This window comes from Hyla sarda, chromosome 5 (assembly GCF_029499605.1).
Source record: "Hyla sarda isolate aHylSar1 chromosome 5, aHylSar1.hap1, whole genome shotgun sequence".
In the NCBI taxonomy this organism is placed as follows: domain Eukaryota; kingdom Metazoa; phylum Chordata; class Amphibia; order Anura; family Hylidae; genus Hyla; species Hyla sarda.
In genome coordinates, this window is record NC_079193.1 from 233,785,643 (window position 1) to 233,803,929 (window position 18,287).

Genomic DNA, 18,287 nt, shown 5'->3' on the forward strand with positions numbered 1-18,287 from the left:
TTTCACACATTTTGTATGTCTGTTTCTTTAATTCTTTTCGTAACTAAGTACTTTACACATTATGTACATTAAAGCCATAGCTTTAATGCGTAGCCTTGTATGCCCTAACGAACCTATGGCCTTATAGCTTATATAGTTGTATTAGTGTATAAGCGTGGCTCGTGCCGTTACCATAGTTTTGGTGTCAAAGCGCAGAGTGCAAGAATCTGTGTATGAACGGAGGCGTTCTATCGGCCTACTGATAGATGGTGGCAGCGTATTGGTGTGTGGGCATGTGGACTGGTTTTGGGGTGCGTGTAGCTAATTTTTGGGGCCTATTGTGGTAGGTGTGTGTGAAAGTGAGTGTGGAAGCAGAGTACCCCTATACCTTCCCGGCCGAGGTCACGTGTGCAGGAAAGACACGAGGAACCTACACACAGTGTGTGTTTAAGCTGGTTCACTGGCTCATAAGGGAGCAGAGTGTGCTCAGGTGAGCCAAGAGTGAACGTACCACGGTGGCAGCTTAGAGATAGAATATTAGAGTAGATATTCTGCTGGGTTTTGTGTTTATTTTGTCCGCTCACTCTTTTCTGAGAGGCGTGAACGTGTAGCTTAGAGGTAGAATATTAGAGTAGATATTCTGCTGGGTTTTGTGTTAATTTTGTCCGCTCACTCTTTTCTGAGAGGCATGGACGTGTAGCTTAGAGGTGGAATATTAGAGAAGATATTCTGCTGGGTTTTGTGATTCTTTTGTCCGTGCACTCTTTTCTGAGAGGCGTGGACGTGTCCGTACGCCAGGTCGTGAGGGCTGTACGTGACAGGGGGGTGTCCCGCCGCTTGGAACCCCTGCGATCTCTGCAGCGGCACCACAGTCATCCTGTGCACGGAGCAAACGTCGCTCCGTGCCTGATGACTAGCGATGCGGCGCTGATGTCATGGCCTCCCTCTCCATGCAAGCTACATGCATGCCCCCTCCCATAGACTTGCATTGAGGGGCCGTAGCCATGATGTCACAAGCCTCCGGTGCAGCAGCCGGTGTTCTAAATGAACACCGGGTGCTGCAGGGAGATGGCGGGGCTTCCAGAGGTGGGACCCCCATGATCAGACATCTTATGACCTATCCTTTGGATAAGGCATAAGATGTCTAGGGACGGAATACCCCTTTATGTCAGGTTACAGTGGCATGCAATAACCCATAGTAACTAATGGCTTGTTTAAAAACACACTGCGCCAGCAGATTTTGTATGTGTTTTAAAATAAAGCTGCATAATGTATCCCTGGTTGTTGGCAGATGCCTGCCTGTGGAAGATGCAGTGGTTTTTTCAAACCATTCCCAAAAATTCTCCCTTTTTGGGAGTTGCAACAGGATTGGTGTCAGTGTCTCAAAATAGTGAACTAGTAGAAAGTGAACAAATAGCTTTTGTAAATATAGAAAAGTTTTAAAAAATTACCAAAAATGGCTACATTGAGGGAAGATATATATCAGTGAAATTATAATGTGGAATCATTATAGTAGTGACCATCAGAATAAGTTCCTTGTGTTAACGAAACATATGTAGGAGCTGGTGCTCCGGTGGCTCCTTGGCAAACGTGATATAGATGGTATAAGTGTTAGGCTAAAAGTTAGTCGTATTTGCCATGCCAGCAGACTAAAAACATAAAACCTCAGTTCAGTTCCTGATTCATAGAACTATATCACTTTATTATGTGATGTCCATCTTACCTTCAGTGACAATATGTCAACAATTTTGGTTGCCATCAATGCCCATGGTACTTACTACAATATGACCCTATCTTTTCTATCTATGTCTTTTTTACCTCTTACAACTGCCATTTAGGTTTCTTGATAATACATTGAAATGATCAGTTGCTTTATGTGGAACAGAGTAAACAGCTAAATAAGTTGTTGTATTTGCTGCAAGAGCAGATGACAGTCACATATTATTATTCTGCTTTTTGTTCCCTCAATTAGGATGAATAATTAATGAAAGACAACACTTCAAATGGGTTTGAAGAGGAGTTTGCTAAGGGCAAAAATCTATTATACTCATCTGCTTTGGAAGTCTATGTATCTAATTTAACGGAATAGGACCTGTCAACATGAATATTCTAAATTTAAAAGAGTTGCATATAAATGCAGACTACAATTCTAAAACAACTAATAGTAATTATCACGCTAATTATTAGTATCACTTGCAAGTCCAGAAAAATTGTCTTACTGTTATATTGCACAATGTGAGTCCACACGTTACATACCATGTATACAGTATAGCTTTAGTAAAATATAGTTTTCGAAACTAAAGATTTGAGATGAGCGAGCTGAGTCTGGCAAACCTGATCTCTCTCAGAACATTGGGGTGACAGCAGCTCACAGAACGTTTGAACATGGCAACAACTGTAATAATAGCAGGAGGGATTAGGAACACATGGTGTTTTGGCACCTGAATGAAAGGAGGATGTACTAGGAGAACTGAGACATCAGGGTATCCCAGCATACCTTGCAACTAAAGATCACATGACCCCAGATTATCCAATCATTGCTTGCATTTATGTGATATACAGCTTCCAGATCAATCAGGGGGCAGCATAGGGATGAGTTTAAAAGGCTAATGAAGCCTTATGCGCTGCATTGTGGATGCCATCATTTTGGAGAGAGAAAGCTGAGAAAGAGAGCAAGAACGAATGATTTCACAAAGGCTTCACAAATCCAAGGGAATTTCAAAGCATGCTGTGCATAACATAAATCAGGCGAGTGACCTCCTGTTACCTGCAGTACTGTGTCCAGTTGGTGCACTACAAATCCCAGCCAGCCATTACAAACCAATACCTAGCAAGATGAGCATGCAGTGGGCTGTTTGTTAACATAAATACACATTAAGGGTAAGATCAGACATGCTGTATTTTGCAGCGCATTTGCTGCTGCGTTTTTTCCACCCATTGAAATCAGTGAGAAGCAAAATCAGCTGCGTATGTTGCTACCCATTGACTTTCATGGGTAGGAAAATATGCACCAGCAAAATACAGCATGTGTGACCCTACACTAGAAGTGTTGAGAATGTGGAATACGTATTTTAGGCCAAGTTAGGTATTTTTTCTAGATCTAATCAAACGTTTAGTATTTCTTCATGGGTCTAATATAACCACACATTTAAAAGCATTGAGAGTGAACATAAAATAGCCATCTCAGGACAAGTTACATGTATTTTCTGGGTTTATTCAAACATGCAGTATTTCTACTGTGTTTAACATAACTCTGCATTTAAAATAATTGATAATGAACACGGCATGGCCATGTAAGGGCAAGTTGCATGTTATTTCATTGTTTAATCAAAGATATAGTATTTGTATCTGGGTTTAACATAAATGCACATTTAAAAACATTGAAAGTAGACATGGCATAGCTATCTAAGGATAAGTTAGATGTTTTTTCCGGGCTTAATCAAACATGTATAATTTTTACCTATATGTAATGGAAGGAGCAATCAAAGGACAATTTAATTGTTTTCTGGGTTGCATTTAAAAAACATAGTATTTGTGGCTGGATTTAACATAAATACAAACTTCTAGCATTGAGAATGAATGTTGACTACCTGTCCTGGGTTCCTGACATAGGACCCCAAAAACATGTAAGCAACCTCCAAATCTTATTCAATAAAAAAAAAGTGGAAAAAAAGTCTGATGATATCACTTTGAGCCACTGTTGGTCCTAGACATTCTGCTCCATCATCTCGGTCTTTACCCCCTCCCTACCACTCAGTGCTAAGCAGAAGGATTGCATTTGCCATGATTAAGAGTTGTATAAGGACAGCCAGCCTTTGAAGTGTGTTGCTGCAGACGAGGTGAAAACAGTGGCTGAGCATAGCACTAGTGTAACTGGTGGTGGTAGGTGTGGTGGGGATACTTTAAGGCATCATGATGAATATGTTATGAGGGAGCAAGAAGCCCATTATCAAGTTCTTGATTAATGAAATAGCAGGTATGATGAGGAGTTTGATAATGATGATGTAGTGTTGGACAGGACAGGGGAACCAGATAAGGAGGAATGGACATGTTCAGAGCAGGAGGGTAAAGGCAGTGACAGTGAAGAAGAGCGTAGCCGAGGTAGGACCAGAACACCTGTCAAATATAACAGACATTAGTTTGCTGGTCTAATCAGCTAAGGTGACGGCAACGCTGCTGCATCTGCATGCTCCTCTATCCCATCAGTCATCTATTAGGGAATCTATGTCATATAGACAACAGTATTGGCCAGAACTTGCCCAGTTTGCCATTGAGGTTCTTTCTTGTCTGCTTTCCAGTGTAGCATCAGAGAGAGTTTTTGGCATAGCAGGCGGGTCCCCTCTAAGTTAACAAGATTGTTTGCCACCAATGGTGAAAAACTTACATTTATAAAAAATGAACCAGGCATGGATTAGTGAGAAATTCTAACCTGACCAGACAGAGTACTACCACCACCCCTGCTGTCCAGTGGCTACTACAACTCACCTCAGTCCACCACAGCTTGCTGTCTGCTGGCTACTACAACTCCCACCAGTCCCTCACCTTCTGCTGTATGCTGGACACTACTACTCTCACCAATCCACCAATGACTTTTGTCTGTTGACTACTACAACTCCCACCTGTCCACCACTGCTTCCTTTCTGCTGGCTACTACAGCTACCATTAGTAAATTACTGCTTGCTATGCTGTCTGTGGGCTACAAAAAGTACCACCAATTTACCATTAGCCTTGCTGCCGCTACTACAAGCCAAGTCTACACACACACAACCGATGATCCCCAAAAAAGGGATAATTTTTTTCAGCTTTTCATACAAAAATGTTTTCTTCTTTATTGTTTTGCCAAACAGGGAGAAGTTTGAAAATATATATATATATATATATATATATATATATTTTACTTTTCATTGTTAACATAAGCTATTTCTTCACTAGTTTAAGACACCATCACCAATCCTGTTGCTACTCCCACAACAAGGGAGAATTTTTGAAACACTTGGAAAAAACCATTGCATCTTTCAATACCTCTGTGTGCATTTTACCACCTGTAGACATCTTGCAACAAAAAGGGTTAACTTATGAACCTTTACTTTATTGTTAAATAAGCAGACAAAATCCACTACTGCAGTGTGATTTTAAGCAAGCTGTTAGTAACCATGGGTTACCGCATGTCACCATAACTATGTCATTAACTTAAAGGGGTACTCCGGTGAAAACCTTTTTTCTTTTAAATCAACTGGTGGCAGAAAGTTTAACATATTTGTAAATTACTTCTATTAAAAAAATCTTAATCCTTCCAGTACTTATTAGCTGCTGAATGCTACAGAGGAAATTCCATTCTTTTTGGAACACTGATGACATCACGAGCACAGTGCTCTCTACTGACATCTCTGTCCATTTCAGCAACCATGCATAGCATATGTATGCTAAGGGCAGCATGGTGGCTCAGTGGTTAGCACTGCTGCCTTGCAGTGCTGGGGACTTGGGTTCAAATCCCACTAAGGACAACAATGAATAAAGCATTATTATAAAAATTACATCAGCAGAGAGAACTGTGCTCGTGATGTCATCAGAGAGCATTCCAAAAAGAAAATAATTTCCTCTGTAGTATTCAGCAGCTAATAAATACAGGAAGGATTAAGATTTTTTAATAGAAGTAATTTACAAATATGTTTAACTTTCTGCCACCAGTTGATTTAAAAGAAAAAAGGTTTTCACTGGAGTACCCCTTTAAAACCACTTTAAAACTACTTGAACTTCTGGTTCCGGAGCAGGGGATGCAGGACATGGAGTGAGTGAGCTCCCGTCCCCGCCGGCTCTTACCTTCCTGTAACCGCTTGTATCCAGAGATAAGGGGTCCCCTCCTGCTCCCCCGACCTCCTGAAGACCCCCAGCATGGAACGTTTTCTCCAGCTTTGCAGTCTGCAAGGTGGAGTGGGACCAGAGATGCCGGAACTGCCGTTACTGCCGCCAAAATATGGCCGCCACACCTCTCTCTCCTGCGGCCCTGAGCGCAGCTCCGGCCGCAGACACAGATACAGTGAGTGCAGCAGCTGCGATGACAGCTTCCACAGCAGCCCTCACACAGCCTCAGGAACCTCAACCAGCACTACACCCACAGGCTTCACAGGCAAGTGCTCACCCAGCAACTTCATACCAAGTGCACATTGATTATCAGCGCCTGGCTGCAGAGGTGGCCCAGCGCGTTGCCCCCAGTGTGCAACTGATAGTTGAGGACGCCCTAAGACTTGCCCTGAAGAATCTTCAATTAGAAGTAGCTGACCACTCCACCAGGTTAGGGGAGGTGGAGAATAGAATTTCACCACTGGAGGACGGCGAACCTGCCGTGCTGCGCCGCTTACAAACCGCTGAGTCTGAACTGTCAAGAATGGCAGACAAGCTGGAAGACCTGGAAAACAGATCTCGTCGCAATAATCTGCACTTTGTAGGGGTAAAAGAATCAGTCGCCCTTCCAGGAGCTGCTGCGCTTCTGTGAACAAGACCTCCCCAGAGCACTAGGCATGTCTTACCCTTGCAGGGTCGAACGAGCCCACGAAATTGGTCCTGCTGTTCCTTCTTCCCAGGAGACCTCCTCTGCTTTGGTTTCACCGACCTCGCCAGGTGATTCTCCGTCTGCTAGACTTTAATGACAGAGTGGAGATTTTGAAAACATGCCGGTGTGAGCTGGAAACTTGTGACCAGTGCAGACATGTGACCGCTTCTCCCCTCAGCTCTTCGAAGTTTTCCGAAGCTAGAGCTGGGTGGAGCAAAGGCAGAGTAGAGGACGCATGTCTGCACAGGAGAAAGAAGCCACGCCCCCCTCATCTCCCCTCCCGGAGGATGTAGAAATCATTGGGGAGGGGAGATGAGGAGCCGTGTATGTCCTCTCTCCCCTGATCTGCCTTCTTTCTCCCATGCAGACCTGCGTCCTCTGGGAGGGGAGATGAGGGGGGGGCGTGACTTTTCTCCTGTGCAGACCTGCGTCCTCTGCTCTGCCTACGCTCCACCCAGCTCTAGCTTTGGAAACCTTGTGAGAGCTAAGGGGAGGAGCGGTCGCAAGTCTTCACAGGGCGCAAGTTTCCACCTCACACCGACGCCTCACCCAGCCGCTGATCATACACGGCATGCTTTTTGAGGACTATTCAGTGGAAGTGGTAAAATGGAGAAGGGCCTTCAGCGCCATCTGCATCTCTCTTTTCAAGGCCTGTCGACTCTTCCAGCTGCAATATCCTATGGGTATTCAAGGCAGATGGTACCACATCAGTCTACAAAACGTCAGAAGCGGCTATGGCAGCCCTAGCTCCGGATCCCTCCCCCTCGCAGAACCGTTCAAGCCACTCCAGATGACCAGACAGCAGATCCTGCTCACCACGTGAGGATCGTTACTCCATGTCAGTGACCAGGGACTCTACCCGCTCCCTGGAACCAAAAGAATTGCGAAAGAGGCCTCGTTCCCCCCGACATCACTGGGACAGTAATCGTCATTCCTCCCCTGATTGATTGATCGAGTGACTGTCACTACGTTCTGGTGGACTTCTTCAGGTTTGCCCCCAGCCTTCTTCTGATCTGACACAGGCAAATACTCATCGCACAGGTTTAACACTCTCCTCTTTCCTACCTTTTTCTCCTGCCTTCACCTTCTATTCCACTCTGTACCCCTCCGGCTATTCTCTCTACTTTATTTTACTCTACTATGCCTGTGCTTCCCCACTTTTTAACTTTGGCCTATATATATATATATATATATATATATATATATATATATATATATGTGCTGTATGTCAGTTGCTTTGCTAAGGGACTATGTGGGGACCACCCCTAGATACTGCCCGGGGGCAGGGAGTTCTCTCTTTTGATGTGGATGTTCTGTTTTTTTTTGTATTATTATACTTGCTTTCTCTATTTCCCTGTATCACCTGAAAAAAGGAAGTCCTTTACCTTTATGGGCATTACCTTCTCTCATTCAGAGGCGTGCCCTGGTTTGTTGGGTTCTGCAATGTTCAGTTTACTTTCTGTTATTGCTCATTTATTTATGGGTTTCACCCTTCCATATACTGTTCTAATCATTGTCCATGCACGTTCTCTTTTTTTTTTTTGTATTTAGGATGCTTGACTCTCTGCTGCTGCACCTGATTTTGTCCTTAGCCACCATTATTGCCAACGCTCTTTCTCTGAACCCACTGGGTTGACAGCTGCCATGGTTATGCTTATAACCTGGAATGTTAAGGGACTCCGTTCCCCTCACAAGAGACGGCTTTCGCTCCGTTTTCTAAAATGTTACAAACCTGCTATAGTACTTTTACAGGAGACGCATTTATCTCAGGAAAATGTCTTCAGGATGCAGCAGCAGTGGGTCGGTCACATTTATGGTTCACCTGCGGTCGAAGGCAAGGCTTGTGTGCTGACCTTACATCATAGGTTTTAACTTACACATTTTTATCCCACACTCATGATAAGGACAGAAAGGTTTTACATCTCCAGTTAGACCATAATGGAGAGGTGCTTAGTTTTAACAACATCTATGCAATCTATCCAATGGGGAAAACAGACTGTTTTTCGGGGATCTAGCTGATATGGTGCACAAGGATACCCAGCAATGGAAATTCTTGAGAGGTGACTTTTATATGGTCTTGGACCGGTTAGTAGATAGAAAAGGAGTGCACACTCTACCTCCCCCACCTAGGCCCCGTGACTGTGACCTTCCTGCTTTTCTTGATCAACTTGATTTAACTGACTTAATTAATTTAAATTAATTAAATTTAACTTGATTTAATTAAGGATGTCCAATCTGGATGATATGGAATTTACCCACTTCTCCCATGTCCATTCATCGTGATCCAGGATAGACTATATGTTTCTCAATCCCAGAATGGGAGACTGAGTGCGACAAGTGTACATGTGAGATCTGGCTATATCTGACCATGCTCTGGTGGGCTTATCTCTCCGACCTTCTTACCCGAAGGTATCGGACATTTTACGGTGCTCCCCCTCTTTCCTGGTGAAAGATGAAACCTTTGTTGATCTACTCCGTGCATGCTGGCTAGAGTTTATTAGCGATAATACTGCACACCGCTCTGACACACAGTTATACTGGGAAACAGGGAAAGCCGTCATGAGGGGGAAGTTAACAGCCCACTTGTAAACACTCAAGCGCACCTCTCAGCTACAATTTCATGAGGCCAGCAGTCACCTGCACGCAGCCTATGCACTTTTTCACAGCTCCACCACTGAGGCCCATAGAGAGGAATGGAAACTGGCTCGCTCCCGCTTGACAGGAGAGAAAGATTCCACTGCTCCCATTTTGAAATGGATCTATTTTGCCATGGCAACAAAGCAGGATGACTTATGGCGGGTTTGGTGATGTGGGCCGATGTGCACCATCTCAACAAACGCAATTCAGAGACGACAAAGGCTCCCTACAAACTGACTCACACTAAGTGAATAACATTTTTGCTAATTTCTATGAGACCCTGTACAGTGATTCTCCCTCTGATCTCTCGAAGGGGAGGAATTTTTGGAGCGGGCTCAACTTACCTAGCCTCTCGATGGATCAGAGAGATATCATTAATGCCCCAGTGAGGAGGAAATCCAGGCAACTTCACATTGGTTAAATCAGGGGCCTTCACATTGGTTAAGCCCCGGGTCCTGACAGCTACTCGGGGGAGTCCTATAAAGCCCTGTTGCCCCAATTGTTCCCCGTGCTCAGGGATGTCTAAGATGCCTATCTTAATTCCAGAAAAAAAATTCTAGAGAAGCCTCCTTGGCGTACATCAAGGTACTCCCTAAACCGAGGAAAGACTTAACTGATCCTGGCTCATACTGCCCAATCGCACTGATAAACCAGGACATAAAAATGCTTTTAAAGATTCTGGCAGATCGCTTGTCCCAGTTTATTACAGGCCTAGTGGGTGCCCATCAGGTAGGATTTATCAGAAATCACTCAGCAACCATAAATATATGAATGGTCTTCATTGTCTTGGACCGCCTCCAGCACCAGCCGCACCAGGGTGATAAACCAGCTCTATTATCCCTAGAGGCAGAAAAAGCATTTGACAACGTACACTGGGACTGGTTGTGGCTGGTGCTGGATCGGTTTGGTATCATTGGGTATTTCCGAGATTACTTAACTGTCGTCTATACGGCACAAATAGCTAGGGTGTCTACATCAGGGATATTGTCCTTTCCTATACCACTCTTTCGGGGTACCCGTCAGGGGTGCCCGCTTTCACCCCTTCTGTTTGACCTAGCCTTGAAGCCCTCAGCCAGGTATTTCCTTGATTCCTCCCTCTACTCAGGTATTAAGTTGGGTCCCTCAAAGTCAAATTAAAGATGTTTGCTGATGATGTGCTCTTATTCATTGACGACCCAGGTTCTTCCTTACAGGGTGTACTGGATTTCTTGGCCTCTTTTGGGTGGTTTTCATGGTATAAAATTAATATCACCAAGTCAGAGCTACTGCCGCTGAGCCCCTCCCCCCTAGATGGTTGCCAGATGTAAGTGAATTGGGCCTCCACATAACGTCTTCTTCGATCACGTACCTGGGGATTAAGGTGGGCACCACTCCTGATTCTTTATATGGTCTAAATTTCCCTCCTCTATTCTCTAAAATTCAAGCGGAACTTAGAAAATGGGCGGGGCTCCCTCTTACCTTCATGGGCAGGTGTCACTTGCTCAAAATGGTAAATTTCTCATGCCTTTTATACCCAATGCAAAAACACTGCTCTTATTCTCTTATTGTTGTGACATGATGATGTTTGCCTACTTACTACTGCCTTTACAAAATGTATATGGGTGGGTAAATGCCCGCGCATAGCACTACATAAACTAATTCTGAGTAAGTAGGAGGGAAGACTCAACTTCCCTAATGTCCGCGGGTATAATTTGGCCTGTCTTTTTCGCTTTGTGATAGATTGATAGAGATCCTCCTTCCATGCAATTCCGGAGTTGGAATCGGCCTTGACTGTGCCTTGGAACTTGACAACTCTTTTGCATACCTCCTACTCCAAATTGCCTCTTTCGGTGAAACACTCCACTTTATTGAAAGACACCGTAATTGCATGGAAGGAGATCCAGAAACTTTTTCATCTCCCCTTCCTGGTGTCTAAACATCTGCCTATTGACAGGCATCCCAAATTCCCCAGTGCCTTACCCTTTCAGGTTCTAAATATATGGGCGGCCAAGGGTCTCAACACCGTCAGTGACCTCATAGATGTCACTACCAAACGTTGGCTCTCTCACGCAATGTTGACTTCTAAATGTATGTTGCCCCTCCCCTCACATGTATTCCCTCTTAATCAGCTGTATTCTTTTCATAGTAGTAGAGAATTTATCTAGGGAAACGACCACACATGGGTTAGATGACCTTATAGGCACCCACCCGTGCAAGCGCATGATGTCTGAAATCTATCCCTCCTTTCGCAGCACTCTTATAAAAATTTACCCATCCAACAGATGCTCCCCATGGTGATCCTGGATTCCGGATGAGGAATGTATCTTAAATGGTTGGCACATGGTCAGGAAATGTGTGATCAATGAGAGAAACATATTTCAAACTTTCTGGGTTCAATATACTCCCTACTTCAAATTTCCCAGGTAGTATAACTGTATCTCCTGAATGTGCGACCCATTTAACCAACTTGTGGCACAGGATATGGACATGTCCATTCACAGACAGCTTTTGGAAGATGATATTGGATTACATCCGGGACACATGGGACATACGCCTTCCTCTTAAACCTCTTAAACCTCTTAAACTACACACACTCATATAAAAAATGATATCAGCAATGTAAACAGTATCACTATTACTTCCCAACTAATTTTGCCACAATCCCGTAATACTTGCAGTCATGTAAATTGCATTGGAAGCAAGCCTCCCAGACTGGATGGAGAAGCCAGATAGGGGACAGTATATGCATGGGAACTGGGCCACAAGAGACCCCACGTATTCCGTCAATGCTAAGGCGACTTCCTCAGGGGTGACACCCCTTTTCTGTTATCAGATGCTAGATATTGTAATTTGGGTATAAACAGATATATGCAAAAGCTTGAAAGGTAAAAATGCTAGAATATTAACCCCTTAATGATGCAGGATGTAAATGTAACTCCTGGTGCACTGGTACTTAAAGTGGTACTCCACTGCTCAGCAGCCAGGGACCCACCTGTAATGGCACACAGAAGCGATCCCGCGGATGTCCGCCATTAACCCCTCCGATGTCGTGATCAGTGCAGATCACGGCCTCTGCGTCAATGCACATGTTAAAAATAGATGCGCTGCTGCGGGGATCCGATCATCTGTAATGGCAGACGGAGGTCCCCTCATCTGCCTCTGTCCATCTCCCAGCATCTCCTGCTCTGGTCTGAGATCGAGCAGACCAGAGCAGAAGATAGCCAATGATACTGATCAGTGCTATGTTATATGCATAGCACAGAACAGTATTAGCAATCAAATGATTGCTATAGATAGTCCACTATGGGAACATAAAAAGTGTAAAAAAAAACTGTTGAAGAATGTAAAAATAAAAAAAATCCCCTCCCACAATAAAAATGAAAATTGTCAGTTTTTCCCATTTTAACCCCAAAAAGCGTACAATTTTTTTTTATAAACATATTTGGTATCACGGCATGTGTAAAGTCCGAACTATCGAAATATAATGTTAATGATCCTGTACGGTGAACGGCGTAAACATAAAAAATAAAAATCCAAAAATGCTGCTTTTTTTGTCACATTTTATTCCCAAAAAAATGTATAAAAAATTATCCAAAAGTTTTATATATGCAAATGTGGTATTGATAAAAAGTACAGATGACGGCACAAAAAAATGTGCCTAATATTACCCTATATATATGGAAAAATGAAAAAGTTATAGGTGGTCAAAATAGGGCGATTTTAGATTACTGATTTTGTACAAAAAGTTTTAGATTTTTTTTTTAAGCAGTACAAAAATATAAAAGTATCTAGCCATGGGTATCATTTTAATACAACCCACAGAATAAAGAACACATGTCATTTTTAACATAAATTGTGCAGTGTGAAAATGAAACCCTCCAAAATGTGCAAAATTTTGCTTTTCATTTAAATTTCCTCCCTATAAAAATATTTTTTTTGGGTTCGCTGTACATTTTATGGTAAAATGAGAGGTTTCATTACAAAGTACAATTGGTCACGCAAAAAACATCCCTTATATGGGTCTGTAGATGGAAATATAAAAAAAGTTATGGATTTTAGAAGGCGAAGAGGAAAAAATAAAAACCCAAAAATAAAATTGGCCTGGTCCTTAAGTGGGCTTGGTCCTTAAGGGGTTAAAATATAATGTTAATGATCCTGTACAGTGAACAGCGTGAACTTAAAAAAAATGCTACTTTTTTGCGGTTTTCTTTTCAATTTCCCCACACAAATAGTATTTTTTTGGTTGCTCCATACATTTTATAGTAAAATGAGTGATATCATTACAAAGGACAACTGGTCACACAAAAAACAAGCCCTCATACTCGTCTGTGGATGAAAATATAAAATAGTTATGATTTTTAGAAGGCGAGGAGGAAAAAACGAAAACGTAAAAATAATATTGGCCTGGTCCTTAAGGTCAAAATGGGCTGAGTCCTTAAGGGGTTAAAATGTTTATTCATTTAATTTTATTATATGCCTCCCCTTTTCAGACAGCAACTACTGATTTCATAGCAGTGGTTGCTGGATTTGATGGATTTAGACACTTTCAGAAACAACAGCAGAGTTATATATTTTGGAGATAGTAATAGCTGAATTAAACTGAATTCTTACAATAAAAGCATTGTGTAATTTGCAATTGTCAGACATCGGCATTGTATGTGTCGATCATATCATTTCATACACCACTATAAAATGTAAGCCTATTTTCCATGGTTTTTACACACATTTTTTTATGAACCACCTGTTTCCTATTTCATCTTTTAATATAATATCTTACAGTTTTATGCTACATACAGGAAGATATATAAAACGCAGCTGAAAAAAGTCTTTATGGAGTGTGTACAGATTGGTGCCATAAAAATGATGCTGAAACATTCCAAATGATTATCAGCCATTAAATCGACAAGTAAATCATTCAGCTGCATTTATTCTGAATGTGTAAGGGTAATAAAAAACGGTAAGTGATGGATACATTCATTGCAATGTAAAAATGTGATCATGTGGAGGAGGAAGAAGCACAGAAACATAAAAAGAAAAGCAGAGAGTGACCAAAGGGAAGAAATAGAGTAAGGAAGAGCTAGGATAATGACGCATCAGTTCAGGATCTGTTTACTTGAGATTTCATGAATTAACATGGCATTCTATAGAAAGTGCCAAGACCTTAGGAAACTACAATACATGTACTGCTAGACAAAGACCACGGTTTACTACAAGGCTTTCTTTTCCATCATCCCTAACAGGCAAATAAGTATGGCATGCTTGTAAGGTCATGTTCCCCTGGACACAAATGGCACCCAAGTTAACATTAGCCCAAGAATATAAGGGTCACTAGAACTGTCACTGGTCTACTCTCCAACTATTTAAACAAACGGGAGGGGGGGAGGGGTTATTCAAAGGATTTTGTCCTTTTTTTGTGCAAAACGTTTCATTGCTACTTTAAAAAAAAATGGCCATGATTTCTGTAAAAAGGGGCAGGGCTTAGAATGCACCAAAACATACGTCAACATTTAGCAATTTTTAGGTGCAAATTTTTGGCTTAAGCTAAGCCAACTGATGGTGGTGCAAACTTAGAGTAAACAGTGTAAGATTTGCTAGATTTTTAAACAGCCTGAGCCACTGAAAAAGAGTCTGGTGTGATCTTAAACTGCCTAGTATAACTGTACACTTTCTAAGAATAATCCAGTTTTTATTATCTCCCCCACTGTCTTCTTCTACACCAACTGCATTTGCTATACGGTTAGGGAAATGTCAGGCTACAGCAGTCCTATGCAGGAACCAAATGCCATTGTTTGTGACAAAAGCCAAGGCTACCTGTGCTGGAGTATCTTACCACTTATTAAAAGTTGGGAGCTGAACAAAATCACCCTATAAAAGAGCAAATACAAAGTTTAATACACAGTAAAGAGGGGATGTGACCTCTTATAGGGGTGGTAAGAGGGCATCACAAAACATGTGTCTTTTAATTGCACCATACTCTCTCCCTGTACTTATCATAGAGGACCAACACCATCTATTCTTGGAGGAAGTGGATTTTCACATCTGTAATTGACAATACTTTCTCTTCATTGGTTGGGTGAAAGGTCGGGGCTACCAACTAGTCCATGGAAAGGTAACCAATAGGGAGTAAACAGCAGGTGGCCTAATATGTGAAATACCGGGAACCATTTAACCATTCACTCCCAAAGGATAAGGAGTTCACTGGGCTTCCCATTTCCTAGTTATTTAACCACTTAAGGACCCAGCCCATTTTCACCTTAACCCCTTAAGGACCAACGGCGTACAGGAACGCCCTTGGTCCTGCTCTCCTGATATAACACAGTAACCCCGCGTCATATCACGGCGGGCCCGGCGTCATAGTGAAGCCGGGACCCGCCTCTAATAGCGTGCAGCGCCGATCGCGGCGCCGCGCTCTATTAACCCTTTAGCCGCGCACTCAGAGCTGAGCCGCGCGGCTAAAAGCGAAACCGAAAGTGGCCGGCTAGCTCAGTGGGGCTGTTCGGGATAGCCGTGGCTAATCGCGGCATCCTGAACAGCTGACAGGACAGCGGGAGGGCCCCTACCTGCCTCCTCGCTGTCCGATCGCCGAATGACTGCTCAGTGCCTGAGATCCAGGCATGAGCAGTCATGCGGCAGAATTGTTGATCACTGGTTTCTTATGAGAAACCAGTGATCAATGATGAAGATCAGTGTGTGCAGTGTTATAGGTCCCTATGGGACCTATAACACTGCAGAAAAAAGTGAATAAAGATCATTTAACTCCTCCCCTATTAAAAGTTTGAATCACCCCCCTTTTCCAATAAAAAAAAAACACAGTGTAAATAAAAATAAAGATAAACATATATGGTATCACCGCGTGCAGAAATGTCCGAATTATAAAAATATATCATTAATTAAACCGCTTGGTCAATGGCGTGCGCGCAAAAAAATTCCAAAGTCCAAAATAGTGCATTTTTGGTCACTTTTTATATCATTTAAAAATGAGTCCTATCAATAAATCAATAAGTCCTATCAATGTAAAAATGGTACCGTTAAAAACTTCAGATCACGTCGCAAAAAATGAGCCCTCATACCGCCCCATACATGGAAAAATAAAAAAGTTATAGGGGTCAGAAGATGACAATTTTAAACGTATTAATTTTCCTGCATGTAGTTATGATTTTTTCCAGAAGTACGACAAAATCAAACCTATATAAGTAGGGTATCATTTTAATCGTATGGACCTACAGAATAAAGATAAGGTGTCATTTTTACTGAAAAATGTACTACGTAGAAACGGAAGCCCCCAAAATTTACAAAACGGCTTTTTTTTTTCAATTTTGACGCACAATGATTTTTTTTCCGTTTCACCATAGATTTTTGAGCAAAATGACTGACGTCATTACAAAGTAGAATTGGTGGCGCACAAAATACGCCATCATATGGATTTTTAGGTGCAAAATTGAAAGAGTTATGATTTTTTAAAGGCAAGGAGCAAAAAACGAAAATGCAAAAACGGAAAAAACCCCGGTCCTTAAGGGGTTAAGGACCTGAGCATTTTTTGCAAATCTGACCACTTTATGCATTAATAACTCTTAGATGCTTTTACTTCTCATTCTGATTCTGAGATTGTTTTTTTAAGACATATTCTACTTTATGTAAGTGTTAAATTTTTCTTGATACTTGCATCAATTCTTGGTGAAAAATTCAATATTTTAAGACACATTTGAAAATTTAGAATCTTTTTTTTACTTTGAAACTCTCTGCTTATAAGGAAAATGGGCATCCCAAATAAATACCCAAAAACTGTACCCCCCCCCCCTAAAGTATACAAAATGACATTCAGAAAGTTTGTTATCCCTTTAGGTGTTTCACAGGAATAGCAGCAAAGTGAAGGAGAAAATTAAAAATCAAAATTTTTTACACTAACATGTTCTTGTAGACCAAGTTTTTGAATTTTTACAAGGCATAAAAGGAGAAAAAGCCCCCCAAAATGTGTAACCCAATTTCTTTTGGGTAAGGAAATACCTCATATGCGAACGTAAAGTGCTCTGTGTGTGCACTAGAGGGCTCAGAAGCGAAGGAGCGACAATGGGATTTTGGAGAGTGAATTTTGCTGAAATGGTTTTTGGGGACATGTCGCATTTAGGAAGCCCCTGTGGTGTCAGAACAGCAAAATAAAAAAAAAACACATGGCATAATATTTTGGAAACTACACCCCTCATGGCATGTAACAAGAGGTACAGTGAGCCTTAACACTCCACATGTGTTTGACTACCTTTAGGTAAAGTCAGATGTGTAAATGAAATTTTTTTTCTTCACTAAAATGCAGATTTTTCCCAAATTTACCATTTTTTTTTATAAGAGGTAATAGGAAAAAAAATTTCCCTCCAAAAGTTGTAACCCTATTTCTGCTGAGTATGGAAATACCCCATATGTGGACGTAAAGTGCTCTGCATGCGCACTGCAATGCTCAGAAGAGAAGGAGCCACATTTGGCTTTTTTAGAGAGAATTTGTTTGGAATGGAAGTCGGGGGCCATGTGCGTTTACAAAGCCACCATGGTGCCAGAACAGTGGACACCCCCCACATGTGACCCTATTTCAGAAACTACACCCCTCACGGAATGTAATAAGGGCTGCAGTGAGCATTTATACCCAACTGGCATTTTACAGACTTTTGGAACAGTGGGCTGTGCAAATGAAAATTTTAATTTTTCATTTTCATGGACCACTGTTCAAAAAATCTGTCAGACACCAGTGGAGCGTAAATGCTCACTGCACCCCCTAGTACATTCCTTGAGGGGTGTAGTTTCCAAAATGGGGTCACATTTGGGGGGGTCCAGTGTTCTGGCACCATTGGGGCTTTGTAAATGCACATGCCTTCAATTCCAGCCAAATTCTCTCTCCAGAAGCCCAATGGCGCTCCTTCTCTTCTTAGCCCTAAAGTGCGCCAGCAGAGCACTTTACATCCACACATGGGGTATTTATATACTCTGAAGAAATGGTGTTAGAAATTATGGGGGTCTTTTTTCCTATTACCCCTTGTGAAAATGAAAAATGTTATTGAAACAATTTAAATTTTTCATTTTCACGTCCAATTTTAACAAAAACTCTTCAAACACCTGTGGGGTGTTAAGGCTCACTATACCCCTTATTATGTTCTGT